Source organism: Neolamprologus brichardi, chromosome 18, assembly GCF_056152115.1.
Source record: "Neolamprologus brichardi isolate AB-2024 chromosome 18, ASM5615211v1, whole genome shotgun sequence".
Classification (NCBI taxonomy): Eukaryota; Metazoa; Chordata; class Actinopteri; order Cichliformes; family Cichlidae; genus Neolamprologus; species Neolamprologus brichardi.
In genome coordinates this window covers 1,458,681-1,475,985 of record NC_142121.1, presented here as the reverse complement: position 1 = coordinate 1,475,985, position 17,305 = coordinate 1,458,681, and the positions used below count along the sequence as shown (strand labels likewise).

The window sequence follows — 17,305 nt, the reverse complement described above, 5'->3', positions numbered from 1 at the left end:
AACTGATAAAAAGTTTAATTTACAGATTTTGTTTTTCATGTGGCATGATAAACCATGTGCCTTATGTGATCCCAAAGTCTTAGTCAGACCAGCTGTGTGTGAACAGCTGCAAACACCTGGATCAGACTCTTCTGTAGTTTTGTTCTATTTCAGAGTTTAGCTTCTCTAATCAACATCACCAGTTTTAATGAACTGATGAATGTGCAGACATGTGAAGACCATCTCTGAGTTTAAGGCTTTTGATTGGTCAAAATGAGGATTTATACACATGTGACTTTAATAAGGAGACATTTCACTCATAGTTCCAACAAATCAGTTTTCAAAGAGCTTTGAAAGGTGAAACATCTGCTGCGGCCAGCGATGAGAAGAAAGCCGTGAACCCCACAGCTCGCTGTTGTTTCTGTTTCCTGTTTATTTTTATCGTGTCGAGTGTGCGGCGTCTGCCGTAATGAGAGCTGAAGGAGTGAAGCAGCAGCTGAGATCACAGGTGTGCGGAGGTGAGCTGCTGGATCGGGCTGTAGGTCGCTGGGTTGCACGACTGACCTGAGGTTTGCATGAAACAAACTTTTGTGAGAAACTGGGAAGAATATCTGTGTTTGCAGGTGTGATCGTTACCTGTTTATTTATTTTTACTAAAATGCTTCGAGATAAATTCCTGAAGAAAATACATTTTTATTCCAGCCCAAAGGGAGACAAATGTGCAACTTCAGTAGAACATAGATCAGCTGAAAATGTGTGATATCTGCCACCACTAGTGGGAGCTGTCCTGCAGCAGGTAGGCTGGCCTCATTCAAACAGGCATTCACCTGACTCAGGTGTTGCTGCAGGTTTAATCGGGTCTTTTGTTTCCTGACTGATTTCCAGCTGGATCAGAACATGACACACTTCAGGCTCGTTTGTTTTGCAGGCGTCTAAAATGCCTCCCACTCTTCTGTTTGTTTGTTTGTTTAAAAAAAAGTTAAATTAAAGCAACACTCACGTTATTTTAACACCTGTATTCCAGGAAATTAGCCTAAACCCAGCATGAGCAGCAGCGACGGAGCCTGTTATACTCCTGCTTTCTGTCTGAACTCCCTGAGAGGACTGAGACTACCTGATCCCGCTCACGTGCTCCTGAAACGACCCCGAGTCTCTCTGCAAGCTCCTCGGTGTGGCGGCCGGTCGCCGAGTGGCGTGTAAAAAGCAGCAAGGTCGCTGTCACTACACACGCTCAGTCTGCTCTCCCGTCTCTGAGCATGTGTCGGCTTCTTGTTTGTCCGCACGTGTGCGAGCCTGACTCAGACTTCCATAACAAGGCGCTCAGATGGAAGCTGATTGGTTGAAGTGTCTAAAGTGTAATGAGAGCTGTCTGTGCTCTGTTTAAGGCGTCTGAATCAAGCGCCGTGATTGGTGTCAGTCTTTTTTTTCTTTTTTTTTGAAGGGCAGTAAGTTTGGTGACCTGAGCCCTAAAACTACACTACCCATGATCCTCAGTCGCTGCTAAACCTGGGTCCAGTGTGATGGCAGTAAAGCACAGTTCACCCCGTCTGAAGCCTGAACTTGACGGTTGTTATTACCTATAAAAACATCTTGTGATTATTGAGCTTTTCAGTGGGAAGCGATGTTTCAGTCGAGTTGGACTTAAGAAGCCGGGGTGGGATCGACTGAAGCTGAGGAGCTCCTGCCTCCAGCAGCTCTCTCTGAACAGCTGAAAATAATACAGAGGTCATCGATGAGTAAACAGACTTCTCCTCTGCTGTTTGTGGGGAACCGCTCACTACCCATGATCCTTAGCTGCTGTTGGGGGATTGGGTTTGGATGATGCGCTGCTGGTTTTCAGGTTGCAGGTACTGGGAGCTGTGTCTGTTGTTCTGTAGGTCCGCAGCTGTGGGATAAACAGACAATAAAGTTTTATTTGGATGTTTTGAGTCGTTTCCCAGAAATATTGGAGCTCAAACTGTTGGTGGATTTATTGATTGGACACTAAATGGAAAATATTGTTAAACTAAATGAAAAACAAAATTTGCCGACTCCAGCCTGTAAAATTACAAATGTAAACATTTAAAGCTGATGTCTTTTGTGGTTTCCTGATGGTTCGTAGGCTGAGTGATTGATTTTAGAAATAATCACCAGATTAGTCGTCAATAAGACCGATCGGCTCAGTCTTCTGATGTGAAGCAGCTTCCTCAGAATCTGCTTTAATGGTACAGAGCTCCTTTCTTCTCACTTCTCCTCTTCACCCTGAATGACTAACACACACCGAGGAGGCGAGCGGCAGACAGTGGGTGGACGTGTGTGTCTGAGAGTGTATGTGTGTGTGTGTGTGTGTGCGAGTGTGAGAGACGGAGATAAAGCGGCAGATTTCGGGTGGAGCAGAAGGTACAGAGTGAATCCGACCGACTGTCTTTGTCTTTCTGTGCTGGTTCTTAATTGGAGGGTTACTCTGCAGCACACACACACACACACACACACACACACACACACACACACACACACACACACACACAATGAGATTGGGGGGGTTGTTTATGTTTATGTATTCAGGATTCTCTTCAGTATCAACATATTTTAGAAGAGACCAAGAAAAGGAAGTGACTTAAACAGGAAGCCCCTCAGACGTGCTGCAGTCACAAACATGTCGCTGCTATTACAGGAAAAATAAACGGTTAATAGGAGGCTTAATTGATTACAATCAATCAAGTCAATACTTTGTAGAACCAGCTTTTGCTGCAGTTCCAGCTGCCAGTCTTTTAGGGTCTGTCTCTACCAGCTTTGCACATCTACAGACTGAAATCTTTGCCCATTCTTCTTTGAAACAGCTCCAGCGGTTTGTGAACAGCAGTTTTCAGATCTTGCCACAGATTCTGGATTGGATTTAGATCTGGACTTTGACTGGGCCGTTCTAACACATGGATGTGTTTTGTTTTAAACCATCCCATTGTTGCCCTGGCTTTATGTTCAGGGTCGTTGTCCTGCTGGAAGGTGAACCTCCGCCCCAGTCTCAAGTCTTTTGCAGACTCCAAGAGGTTTTCTTCCAAGACTGCCCTGTATTTGGCTCCATCCATCTTCCCATCAACTCTGACCAGCTTCCCTGTCCCTGCTGAAGAGAAGCCCCCCCAGAGCACGATGCTGCCACCACCATATCTGACAGTGGGGATGGTGTGTTCAGAGTGATGTGCAGTCTTAGTTTTCCACACAGAGCGTCCCCCACATGGCTTGTGGCAAACTGCAAACGGGACTTCTTATGGTTTCTGTTAACAATGGCTTTCTTCTTGCCACTCTTCCATAAAGGCCAACTTTGTGCAGTGCACGACTAATAGTTGTCCTATGGACAGATTCCCCACCTGAGCTGTAGATCTCTGCAGCTCGTCCAGAGTCACCATGGGCCTCTTGGCTGCATTTCTGATCTCTCCTTGTTCGGCCTGTGAGTTTAGGTGGACGGCCTTGTCTTGGTAGGTTTACAGTTGTGCCATACTCCTTCCATTTCTGAATGATGGCTTGAACAGTGCTCCGTGGGATGTTCAAGGCTTGGGAAATCTTTCTGTAGCCTAAGCCTGCTTTAAATGTCTCAATAACTTTATCCCTGACCTGTCTGCTGTGTTCTTTGGACTTCATGGTGTTGTTGCTCCCAATATTCTCTTAGACAACCTCTGAGGCGTCACAGAGCAGCTGTATTTGTACTGACATTAGATTACACACAGGTGCTCTCTATTTAGTCATTAGCACTCATCAGGCAACGTCTATGTGCAGCTGACTGCACTCAGACCAAAGGGGGCTGAATAATTACACACACCCCACTTTGCAGTTATTTATTTGTAAAAAACGTTTGGATTTTCGTTCCACTTCTCACGTGTGCACCACTTTGTGTTGGTCTTTCATGTGGAAGTCCAATAACATTGATTCATGTTTGTGGCTGTAATGTGACAAAATGAAACTTCAAGGGGGACGAATACTTTTGCAAACCACTGTAACTTGTGCGTTGTGGTTTCAGAGACGCACAAAAGCTCGTGATCCCGCCGCGTGCTCACAGCCTCCTGAACCGTAACCAGAGACTAGACGAGAATCAAAGGACACAAACGGCTGTTTGCACTGATGCTACCAAACCTTCTATTGTAATATCAGTTAAAGCGTTAGTTAATGTTAGTCACAGTGTTTAAGTTGTTAAACATTATTAAACATGTACTGTGTCAGCCAACATCAGCAGCAGCTTTACTGCAGAAACCAGCTAATGTTCACAAATCAGGTTAATAAGCTGTTATTTTTATTTTTCCTGACTTAGTCGTGATGAGAGTCGATGTGTTTACAAAGAGACTCAGTATCTGAGACTAGTTTATACATTTCTGCCATTAGTTTTAAGTTATTAACGAGTTTGAAGGATCTGGTTTATGTCAGTTGCTGTTAGGGCTGCACGATTAATCGTTAGAAAATTGCGATCTCGATTCATACTTATGTGCGATCTCATTTCCAAATGACAACGATTTAAAAAAAAAAAAAAAAAAAAGACGACGATTGTACCGCATTTTGATCCGGGACGTAATCTGCATGAAAACAAGCGCTCACTCTTCCTGCTCAACAAATGACGAGGGCGGAGCTTATACCACGTGATACAGAAGCTGGCTGCTAAAATTAGCAGGAAAAAACAACAGAGAGCACGTCAGGGATGACGAGAAAGTGACAGGAGAAAATCCGTCCCGGTCAATCACCCAAACATCAATAACGGGAACCTTATACAGCGCTTCCCTATACCGTCGACCTCCCGCAGGCACAAAGAAATTACGGAGGCTATTACTTATCACCTGACCAAAGATATGGCTCCATCAACACTGTGCAAAACGAGGGATTCAGGAAAATGATCAACACCCTAGACAAACGCTACACAGTGCCGTCCCGCAACTATTTTTCTATTGTTGCACTACCTGCTCTATACACGCAGCGTCGAGCAACGGTGGAGACGGAAGTTCAAGCAGTACAACATTTTGCAGCAACGACAAAATGTGAGACATTTGTTGTTTTTATGTTTATTTATTGTTTTATGTTCAGTCTCAACTGTTACGAAGTTGATGTGCAGTTAATAAGTGCAATAAATATTTATACTGGAAAAGAAAATCGTGAGAGAATCGTGATCTCAATTCTAAGCAACAAAATCGTGATTCTCATTTTATGCAAAATCGTGCAGCCCTAGTTGCTGTTTTTGTTGTAGCTCATCTGTAGTGAGATTAAGTGATTCAGTCAGATGATTAATGAATATTAAAAATATGAATAAACGGTGATCAGTGAAACTTTAGAGCAGTTACATCAGCTTTACTGTCCAGAACTGGTGTAAAGAAACAAAAACCAGCCGAGCAGTGAAAGTGACGAAAGTTAAAAGTCGTTGTCATGAATTTAACACTGTCGCGCTAAACAACAGGAGAGAGAGATAAAAATGATCCGGGCTGATCGGATGGTTCGTCTTCCGTTTGCTCGTCCCCGTCAGATTTCCATGAAACGTGGGGCTTAGTCCGTCCTGGAAGAGACTTTTGGACAGATGTGGATCCGGGATCGTTTTCTTCCTCAGAAGCACGGGCTAATGCTCTCAGCAGGAAGTTGTGCCCCCTGGTGGCTGTTAGAAAGGCGGCAGGTTTGAGGCATCTTTTCAAACCCGGAAGCTTCGTCCATCTTTTATGTAACGCCGCCGTCAGCCCGGCCGACCAATCGCCTGTCGCGTCTTCTTCTTCGCTGTCAGATTAAAATGCACCTCTCTGATGGAGGGAGCGCTCGCTGCTGTGTGGGCTCTCGCTCTTCCTCCTCAGTGTCCTCCTCTTCCTCCTCTCCTCCACATCACTGACTCTGTCCTACATCACTCTACCTTCCCTGAGGATACACCCCCTCTCTCTCTCTCTCTCTGTCGTTCAACCCTCCTCGTTTCCGATGAGTCATGTGACCAACCTCTCTCGCCTCCCCCCGCTCCCCAGAGACCAATCACACCCCCACAGAGGGACGCTTTACGAACACACAGCAGCCCTCGCTCTCTCTCGTCATCATCGCCGCTCTCAGTGCAGCGGGAGAGAGAGAGAGAAAGATAGAGGAGGAAAACAAGCGTGAGGACGAGGGAGAGAGGAGTCCAGGCGAGCGCCTGAGAGGAGGTCAAGAGGGAGAGGAAAACATTCAACCAGCAGAAGAAGAAGAAGGAGGAGGAGGGGTCAGCAGGGAGGAGGAGGGGGAGGTTCTCCCTGAATGAAGGAAGAGCTCTGGGAGTCGTTTCCTCCCCGCCGTGATGGAGCGATGCGAGGAATGAGGGCGGATGGTGAGAGCAGGGAGCAGCAGCAGCAGCAGCAGTGGAGGAGGTGGAGAGGCAGGAGGTGGAGGCGGAGGAGGTGCTGCTGGGGGAGCCGCAGCCGGAGGCGGACGGCGCGGGAGGAGCCGGCAGCGCTCCCGGAGGAGGCGGCTGTCGGCAAACTGCCCCGGCGTCGACAAGATGTCCCCCAGCAAGAAGGTGGAGTGCTTCTCGCCCATGCTGTGCCACTGCAAGGTGGCCTGCACCAACAGCACCATCTCCCTCATGTTCGGCTGCAAGGTGGGTGGAGGAGGGGGCGGGGTCGTCGGTGAAGTGGGGTCACGGCGAGGGGGCTGGGTTGGTTAGTTGTAGGTTAGAAAGTAGGAATCCAAAATAAAGTTTGAGGAAAAGTCTCCCGATCGTCGTTAAATGACGTCAGGACGTCACAAGATACAAAAACGAGTTCGGAGAAATGTTTCTGAACGCTCGGCGATGAATCCTGCAGACGCCGAGCTGCTCAGCGTCTGAACGCGAAAGCCTGACAGGCGGGTCACATGACTGTCGTTTACCAGTTAACTACGATTTCTTTCGTTTTGTTTTTGCTGACTGTCTAAATCGTTGAATCCTGAAAAGCGCCGAATTTATGATTCTAAAAACAAAACTTCAGGTTGGGTCGTCGTGCCGACCCCCAAACTATCCGGGATGTGGCGGCTGCCTCGGCTGAGTTCAGTATCGTTGAAGATGTCCCGTCTTTGAGCAGCGGCTTCAACGGAAGGTAAAACTTTTCATCGTTGCTGAAACTGATCCCAGGTTCTGTGCAGATTTTCAAACTCGGGAAGCTGGGAATCGCTGTCCTTACAGAGGTCAGCTCGGCCCTGATCATCCTGATCCAGTCGGAGCGATAAGTGCTGAGCTCTGAACTTCAGCGTTTATCATGGAATCACAGGATTGGTCCGTTTATTTCCAGAAATAAGAAACGAACAGAAACTAGACGACGTTTTTGATGATTCGCCGTGCTGGATGAGGAGAATTTAACCTTTTTATGTCACACCTCCACGGTCGTTCTGGGCGTTAGAAATCAGGAGGCTGGCCAGCAATGATTTCTGAATAAAAAATTTAAAACCATGAGCGGCGCTGTTCGTGGTTCTGACTACATTTCAGTGTCGCTGAGCTACAGCAGCGAACTTCAGCACTCCGTTTGTTCATCGGTCTGTAGCGCACTCGTCCGTCTGCTAGGATGCTGCGCGGCGTCTCGCATGCAGCATCAGTTTTATAATGCTCGTCGTACACGACGCCGTCTTTCATCTCCAGCAGAAACACACTCTTAGATTTCCCATAATCCTCCACAGCTGCATTCGTGAGGATTCTTCAGGGTTGTTTTAAATGGATGAAAACGAAAAGATTTTCTATTTAAATCAAACACTTTGTTGCATTTAAACGTCAGCGTGATTTCAAACACAGGATAAAGTTGCTTTATGTGTTTATGCTGTTTACACTTCAGTGCATGTACACGTGTGGAGTAATCAGAGTAAATCGCGCTCGTCTTCATTGAGATGGAGCTCTAAAGCTGATGATGTGCCGTCAGGTTCCTCGGTGATGGCGTTTACACCGGCCTGCTGAAGAGTCCAGATTATTCTGATCGTTAAAATGAGCCGGCGGTCTCACAGAGAAGTCGTTAACATTTGCTCCTGTGCTAAAACGGAATAAATCTTTGATGATGATCATCGCCGCTGCAGTCACACGGGTCTAAATTTACTTCTACAACTCAAACCAATCAGTAGCTGCTGATGTTCTTACATAAAGCTGTGCAGGAGCAGCGATGGCTGCACTGTGAGCGTAATCAGAAGTGTGTGGGTGAGACAGAAAGCTGCGGGGCACGCTGTCAAACACGCACTCAGACGAGCTGCGAATCACAACCCTAAAAACGAGGAACGTATAAACCTGCTTCTGCTGCGTCCTCCCGCTCTGCTCCTGTCAGGCGACAGCTGAGGGGGAAATAACCCGTGTTCGCTGGCTGTCACCGAGCGGCTGTGTTTACCGTCGTGACCTGACGCCATGCCATTGGCCGCCCGAGCTGCCCGTCGCGCCCCGCTCTCCGCACCGTCCAATCGGAGGCTGGGTTCGAAGCGTCGCTGAGGCGCGATTGGCTGGCGGGGAGCGTCAGCGGCAGGCTGGAGGGCACGTGCGTGTGTGGTCATCATGTGCTGTGCAGGGAAACGCCAGCGAACCGAAAGCTTGCTCCCTCGTGAGCTCTGCTGTCAGCCGAGAGACGTCAGGGCACGGCGTGAACACAGAGACGGCGCTCTGCAGAACTCCATGAAATATTCACACGTTTTAACAGATTTACTGTCTCAGTACTGAAGAAAAAACCATGAATGCACAAATATGGAGACAGAAATGAGGCTGAAAAAGATCCAAACTGAAGACGCACTTACAGTTAACAGATTCATCACGTTTCTTTGTGTTCACCACCTCTGCACGAGCTGCACGGTTACAGAGGTGATATCACGACTGCAACAATAAAACAACCTTTAGGGAGTAAAATTATGATAATTATGACGTCATGTCAGAGATTAGACAGAGTATTTGAATTATAATGATCATGGCAGCGTGGTGGCCTCACAGCAGGGCGTCCAGAGAGATGCCAGTCTGGAGGTGTCTGGGAGCGAGTTTGTGGATGATCTCTGCATTTATTACAAACTGTAGTGTTGTGAGAATAAGTAACTACGCAGTTTAATGTCTCAGTGGGGATTACACTCTGGAGATCACTGATTGGAGGAGACAGATCAGGTGTCTTTTTAAACTCAGCCAGTCGTCAGAGGGGCGCCAGCAGACCCGATGATGTATAAACAACTTTAACAACCTTTCATTTAAAGAACTTGCTGTGAGCAGCTTCACACGTCTTCAGAAAAACAATAAATCTGTTTTTCCACATTTCAAATAAATCATGTTTTAGTAAATTTGGATTAAACTTATCACGACAAACAAGTTAATTCAGGAAGATTCCCGATTTAACCAAGTCCGCCAGAGCTTATATTATATGTTTACTTTCTGTGGAGCCATTTTTGGAGCATTTCAAGTTGCTATATATCAATACAACCGTTACAGCCCAGATTTTAATAATATGTCTGCATTAAGTGCATAGTAATTACATAAATTGCAAAAACGTGCAATAAACTACAAAAAAATGTAAAATCGTTTTTGTTTTTTTAACATATATTTCTAGTTAGAGAAATTTAAGAGGCTTATCCCTCAAAACTGTAAATACAAAAAAGTTGCACAAAATAGTTTCCCACCACAGGAAATTTATTTTGAGTGTCTTCATAGTTTTATTTTTGAAATACACCAATTTTTATACACTGCAGGAAAAACGAAAATAAATATTATAATGCAAATTTGCAAAAAAGCAGCATATGCATCAAAATAAACTATTTCCAGCAGTGCAATATGAGTCCTAAGCATCCCAGAAACCACACAGAAAGTCATAAAGTCAAACATAACTTTTAAAAACACCAGTATAGGCTCATGAGGCTATATGGTTAAAAAAAAAACTACATTTCCGTGAAAATGACGTCACTTCCGGTTTCGGGCAGGTCATGGCGGACATGCGATAGTTCGCGCTGACGTCTAATCCAACGTAGGAAGTGTTACAAACAGCTGATCGGATCAGCAAAGCGTGTTTCTGGAATATTATGTTTTTGTTGCTGCAAGTGCTTTTTATGCAGTTTTTGCAAAGCTATATGTGGAAGGAAACTGTGACCGAGGACAAGCTGATGGCATAAGATGTAAGTACAACTCCTCCGGTTTCATATGCAAAAAAAATTATTGCGCTAGCTCACGTGGTTGCAGAGCTACCGGGATTTAAAAATAGTTACGCAAAACAGAGCGTGCTGCTCTGACCGGCTTTAAAGGGTTAAACACGAGTTCCTCTTTAATGCTGCATGTGGATGAGATGGTGTCTTTGAACCTGTGGTGGCTCAGGCTCTCCTGATCGTATCCTCCGGGCTGGTTTGGAGGTTTGTTCTTGCTCGGCCGTTTCCTGTTGTGCGTCTGTGTCTGAGCGTCTTTGAGGAAACGATGAGCGTAAAAACAAACGGCTCCATTTTTCACGTCTCGCAGCTCGTTTCCGTAATTGCTCCTCTTCGTGCCGGCCCTTGAACGACCCCTCTTAATGTGATTTCTGTGTAAGTGAGCAACGCTTCACAGTCGTCCTCCTTTACTTGATTCAACTCCGAGGCTTCAGATGTCTCTGTTGGTCAGATCAAGTCGACTTCTTCCAACGATCTGGCACGAAATTACAGCCGAGGAAAACAAAGAAGGAATTCTTTACTGAAGCGGGAAAAACTGCAAGATTTTCTCTCGATTTGAGATGCTCAGACTACTGAAGCCCGGATTAGCTTCACAGGAAGTTTAAAGGAGACGGCTCACCCCAAAAGCTCTCATTTCCCATCTGCCCTGTTGAGCCGTTGTTTTTCCTGAGTGTTTTGAACTGAATCAAGTGCTTAAACTTGGAAAACATGGATTGGCAGCTCCAGGTTGTTGAAGGTAACTCTTTTTCTCTTGATGAATCTAATTTAATCTGTCGGGATCGGGATGCTCATAAATCAGGAGCTTAGGCGTTCACATGGAGACGGTCGGAGCGCGAGCTGCCGCCGCCGCTGACACTTCTGCTCTGCTCACAGACTAGTCTTAATTAAGTCCCATTGATCGGCTGCCATCGACCGCTCTCACAGCCACTCACTCAATACATTGTGCCGGAAGTTATCAATCATTGTGGCGTCGAGTATTTAGGGAGCTGCTGTCTGTTTCTGAACCCGTTTTCAGACTTTTGAACGCCCGTCTCTCCGGGTTTGTGAGATCATGGCTGACGGCTGTCAGATCCAAACGAGAGCGACGTACGAGGACTCTCTGCTCTTCACAGAGCGTATATTAATGAGCTCGTTTCACATGTTATTAATAAAGCTGGAAGAAGAGACGAATTTAAAATTCCAGCCCTGAAAAACTGCAGATTTAGAGTCTGGAGCTTCAGGCCCGTCGATGCACCAGTTTAACGTCTGTGGCATAGACGAGCAGGAACCAGACCAGAACCTGGATGTTTTCATCATCGCTCACTGGAGGAAACTTCAAAAAGTGTAGGTGAACTTCAGAGTCGTGTCACCCTGTGGGTCAGACGCTGCTCATGAACACTGTGGTTTTTTCTCATGTCGTAGCAGGTTGTTTAATTCTGTAATTTCACTCTGATCACACAGCCCTGTGGGTCCCGATGAAGGGCCTGAATCACAGAGTTTCTGTTTTTTCTATCAGTGACTATAACATGTGGATTGCAGCCAAACAGTGTACCTAATAAACTGTCCTTTGAGTTTTTACCTCACTCGTATAGGAAGCATGTTTAAAAACTAAGTAAATCTGATCTCAGACCAGCAGCGTGTGCTTAGCGTGTTTTTCTGCTCTGCAGCTTTTAACGACACAAACAGTCCTCCAGTTAGGTGGTGGTGAGCGAGTCCTCCGTCGGTTGTTTCTATCTTCCTCTTTGCATTCCTCTTCATCACCCCCTGAATCATCCAGCAGCCCTCCTCCTCCTCCTCGTCCTGAACATCCTGCTACATCCTCTCTGCGGTGATGCTCCTATTTATAGCAGCTTTTGGCAGGCAGGAGTCGGCGCTGTGCCGCCTCCTCCTCCTCGACAGCTCTCAGAGAAATGAGGAGGAGGAGGAGGAGAGGAGGAAGCTCTCTTTATCCAGAGAGTGTCATCAGTGGAAACCTCCCCGCTGCCTCCCACGTCCACATTTGTGCTGCGGTCCACAGTGAGTGGGCTCGGCGTCTTGCTGATGGGCCCTCTGACGTTACGCCGCAGCTGCTTCAAACCTTTATTCTCTTTGAATGTGGCCCTCGTGGGCCCGGGCAGAGGGGTTTGAACCTGTGACCTGATGCTCTGTTTGCGTGTGAGTGTCGCAGCGTTTCGATCTGCTTGCAGCTGCCGCTTCACATCCAGCTCGAACATGCAGCTACCTGGATGATTAACCAGAGCAGAAGCTGCAGTGGAAACTGAATCTTTGACCAATAAAAAACAAACAACAACCCCGATGATGACTTTAAAATGTTTGTAGGAGAGATGGTTGAAAACTATGAGTAATTAGTAACTAAACTTTAACCTCAGAGTCGAGCTGTGGCGACCTTTAGACTCCCCGAGCTCTCTGCCAGATAGTTTATATGTAAGCTGACAGATTTTCCCACACAGCTGTGGTTTCAGTGGATCACAGTCTGTGGATGGAGCAGGCTCAGAAAAAGGTAACAGGATCGATGATCAGCGCTTAAACTCTGCTGGATTCTCACTGTTTGCTGGTGTAACTCGACTTGATGACTGTTAACGAGAAAATCGGCGGCACTGTCGTGCAGTCGAAGCCTTTAAAGCTCTGTCCAGTGCAGACTTTACGTGCTCGTAGTTCACAGCTCTAACGGAGAGATTTTCTTATTTTAGGTTTAGGAATCTCTCTGAACCCACTCAAAAACAAAAGCCTGTTTCCTGCCAGGACGAGTGATGAGTAACCTCGCTGTTCCTCGAGTGCTGCGGCGCCTTGGTGAAGCCTTCGCCTTCGATCTGAGCTGCAGAGGAGCGTTTCTCTACGCTGACTTCAGCTGCCGCCGCCCTCACTTTTATCTGCTCTTCAGCACCATATGCCCCGACAGCGGCGGCGGGCGACCCGACCTCGCCTTAGCTGCAAGTCATCGCGTCCCCTGGGCTCCTGGTCATGTGACCTGGCCCCTTCCAGCTGTCTCAGCTGATTTTTCTGTTTCGTGCAGAAAGCAGGAGGCTGAACCGTCAGCGGTGCTTCCCCTCGGTAACGTAATCTGTGTTAATCTGTGGAGGGAATCCCAGCAGTTACTCCAGTAATTAAAGCAGGAATTAATCAGCCCGCACACCAGCGTTCAGCTTCACTTCCTGCTTTCAAATACGACATAATCAGGCCACGGCGCTACAGAGCGCGCTCACCACGATGTTTTTCCTTCTCTGGCTTCACTGAGCCCAACGCGATCAATCGGGCTGAGAGGTCACACGAAGCGGTTATCAACTCGATAAGTTGCCCGGGGTTTATCGGCTGTGGAGGAGTCGGAGATTACAGCAGGAAAGTTCAGACGCGTGTGAGGCGGTTTGATTCTTCCAGCTGAAGCTCTGGTTACAAATATCTGAGTCTGTAGGATGGGGTTCCACACCTGCTGATCTGTTACCATAACAACAGGTTGGTTTCCATGGTGACATGTTCGCCTTACGTCAGCTTTTGGACAAAGTTTCTGACTTTAGACTCGCGCGACTGTTGACCTCGGAGCAGCTGCTGTCACAGAAGCTCATGAAAATGTAAGTCTAAAAGTTTTCGTCCCAGCGGTCGGTTTCGGCTGTTGGGGGACGCGTCCTCGCAGGTACAGAGGGCGTGCAGCTGTAGGTGGTCGGTGGACGTTCTGCAGAAGCGTGAGTCACACGATGTGATTGGCAGCATGCGGTTAACACGAGTCTCGTCCAGCTGCACGGTAATCGTGCACCCGTGAAATTATTCCTCCTCATGATCGAGGTTATCTGCGTTTCAGATTTCTGCAGCGAATCATTATTTTTAATGATTAACTGAAGTGAAAGTGTTCGTGTTAGTGATGATCTTCAGGCTGAAGCAGCAAGATTCAGTTTTGCTGTGAGGTGTGACAGCAAATCACAGGTCAAAAACACGTCAGCAGACATGTTTGAGTTACAGCACAAGGCCTGCTCAGTGTAACGTTTGTACTGCAGACCTGAAACCGTGCAAAACAGTAAAAAGTTACTAATAAGTTAAAACCTTTTAGCTTGTGAAGGTCATGTCTGTATGATGTGCTTGTTCAGTTTGGGTTTTTCTGATTTTGTCCTCAGTTTGATGATTTTAAGCTCTGATGCACAGGAACAGCAGCCTGGCTGTAAGTCAGAAGTGAGCAAACACTGGGTGACAGTTCCTCTAATGACCACTAGAGGCTCCAGCAGAAATACACATGTTTACAGCCCGGTCTGTGGAGCTGACGCCTCCATCATCACTGTATTCATAAGCAGCCAGGCTGTGCAGGTTAGAAGAGTTGAGCTAATCCACTTATTTAAAAGGAGAATTTAGCTTTTTCTGAAGTTCACACAGGTTTGTTTTAAATATCGCCCTTCGAGCGACCTTACTCTGAACCTTCAGAGCTTCAGCAAGTCGACGGGTAACTCAGAAAACTGTTTCGTTTCCATAGAATAAGCTACAGTGGTCGTGACATCACACACAGTCCTCTGTGTTGTGCTGTCATTAACAGCTGAGCGCTGTCTTGCATTGTTTAGCAGTTACAGCAGGCGTGGAGGCAGAAATCGCAGCTTCAGTTTGATAAAATAACAGAGAGGTTTGGTGGAAGCAGTCAAGAGTGCTGAACACGACTCGGAGACAGAAACTACTCCAGAGTTTTTCCAGGACGATCATCTAGACTGGACAGTTCGAGCTCCTTCTCACGGCCGGATGTCTGAGCGTTGAGCTTCCTGCGACCTTCCTCTGTCGCCTCCTTGAGGACAGATGCCGTGTTTGTCCCAGCTGGGCTAATCATGCGTCTCTCCTCTCAGACCGGCTTCATGATGCAGAGATCGGAGCTCTGTGGGGACCACGCCATCTGCTGCGAGTTTTTGCATCTTTGTTGTGGTCAGCCTGTGTGTGACAGTGAGTGAAAAGCTGATGCCTCCACAGCCGGTTCCTCCATAAAGAGCCAGCAGTCTGGTTAGGTCAGCATCGGACTCCATGTCTGTGCAGATCCGACGCAGCCTCGACCTCATTTCCATTTGGACTTCCTGCTGGATCTGAAAAACATGAGCTCACAGTCCGGCTTCCTGCAGGCTGTAATTCAGCCAGTCTGACAGGATGAAGGTGTGATGGAGGCACCTGCACCGACATCAGGGAGACTGCTGTAGTTTGAAACATGAATCTGACGATGCTGCTGAGAGCTGCATCAGAGACATTTAAAATGAGGTTTTTGAAGAATGTGATGGCACTCAGGAAGTCGTGGTGTGGATGGTTTAGACCAGGCCATGTTGACACCAGAGTTTTTGTGCTGTTATGAAGTTGAAAAGAGTCGCTGTGCCTCAGACAGATTCACACTCTACATCTGTGGGTGTCGTCTGCATGCCGCTGCTGCCTCTGCCAGCTGTCGTCGTCCGTCTTGAATTCACGAACGCTGGCCGGCTGGCGCCCCTCAGCCTGATGAACGGAGGTGTTGCCCTTCGCGCTGTTTGCTAGTTCTGCGCCGGTCAGCAGAGGCATCCGGAGGACGGAGGCGTTAAAGGTTCAGACCCTCAGCGATGATGGGAGGTCTGCAGTTTGAGGCGCTGCTCGTCCAACAGCTCAGCCTCTGACCTGCCGGCTGATCCGGCCCGCAGCCAATCAGGCGTGGGATAATCCCGTTCAGCCGCAGCTTAGCATCTCTTTGAAGTTGAAGTTTCCGAGGTTCTTAGAGCGCCGTCAGGGTTTCACTAATCTGCCTCACGGCAAAACCTCCGACTGAAGCAAAGCGGGATCAGTGTTTGAGACCCTGATCGAGCCAACACCTCTGAAATCATCCCGAGATCCTGTCAGCACGTTATAAATTTACTCAGGTTACTCTACTTCTGATTTTCCCCCTTTTTAACCCATTAAAGTTGAATAATTCCCCCTCTTTAAAATCCCTGAGTGAAAACAGCCCCTGAAAGCCGAGGATTTCCTCAGAAACACTAGCAAAAAAACCAGCAGAGAGCTCAAACTCTTGGATTTTTTTCTGCATTATTCTCTTTGCTCCGATATTAAACCCAAACAAAAAGACTTTGACGCTGAGAAATGCCGATCCAGCTGAGTGAAGAGGATGTAAGCGTTGGAGTAGCTCAGCAGTTATAAAGAAACTGTTTAGTGTTACAGCACAAATGAAACTGTGGCTAAACCAGAGCTGTGATCATACTGTTTGTGTCATGTGACCTGAAAGCCTCGTCCAACACGCTTCCTGTGCTGCTGCGTGTATATGAGCCTAACCAAGACACTGCCCGGTCTCCATTGATCAGCCACACTCATCATTATGTTGGAGCTGAGAACAGTTTCACTTTCTTTAGAACTGAATTAAACTCTGTTTTAGTCTCTAAGGTCGGATTCACACGTATCGAGTCTTTTAAATCGACTTCTGTTGGTCTCGTTCTCATTTCTGAATTTAGTTCTTGTCCTTTGGGGCTCGTTTAACGCTCGCATTTTTCTTTCCAGACTCCTCAAAGACTCTTCGAAGTGTTGAGATGAAATAATAATAATAAAAACGCGCTGATGTTTCTTCAGCCGAGCCTCAGATGGTGGACTGAGTGTTTTCACTTTCGCAGCACTTACTGGAGCTGCATTAACTTCTATTTTCCTGAGCGTGGGCGAGCTGCCTGCATGTTCTCACAGTTTGTCTCAGCTGGTTAATTCTCAGTGGACTGGAGATGAATTTAGTCCATAAAAGTGTTTCTTAAAGTCAGACACAGACGGAAGGTTGCAACAATGTTACCACTGCCCTCAGATCGAGCAACGTGATTGGCTGCTGAAGCGTTTAAGTCCGTAGCTCCTTCACTGGGTTTTTTTTTCTTTTTTTAATAAGGAAAAGAAAGACTTGCTTTCATACAGAAACTTTATGAATTTAGGAAACAAATAAATCCTGCGATCTTAGTTTTTGGTTGAAATGTTTTCAGGTTTCTGATGTCCTCCTCCCGCTCAGCGAGTCGGCGCTCTGAAAAGTGCCCATCGCTTGGTTTGGTTACGTAACCGCGTCTGTTCGGGACCGTCGAGTCGTTCACCTGTCACACTGAGCGTCCTCCCGGAGCCAGAAAACAGATGAGTAAGACTGGAGAGCTCTGACTCATCAAGATGTGAAGGCTGCCGATCAACGGACGAGGCCTCCGAGGAGGACTTCTGCTCTTTTTCCATTTATATCCTCATTTTTATTTATAAACTACACCGACTGGAGCTCTGACCACAACACAGACCCAAGCTGTGATTGGCTGTTTGTTGGAGAGGTGCACTCTGGGACTTGAGTTTCTTCTCTTGCACAGGTTTT

General features: G+C 47.0%; 1 protein-coding gene across 7 annotated transcripts in view; it reads left to right on the top strand.

Annotated features, from left to right (window-relative positions):
* The window catches only part of LOC102789675 (disks large homolog 1), a 99,501-nt gene that overhangs the window by 43,307 nt on the left and 38,889 nt on the right, over positions 1 to 17,305 (top strand). The window lies entirely within an intron of this gene.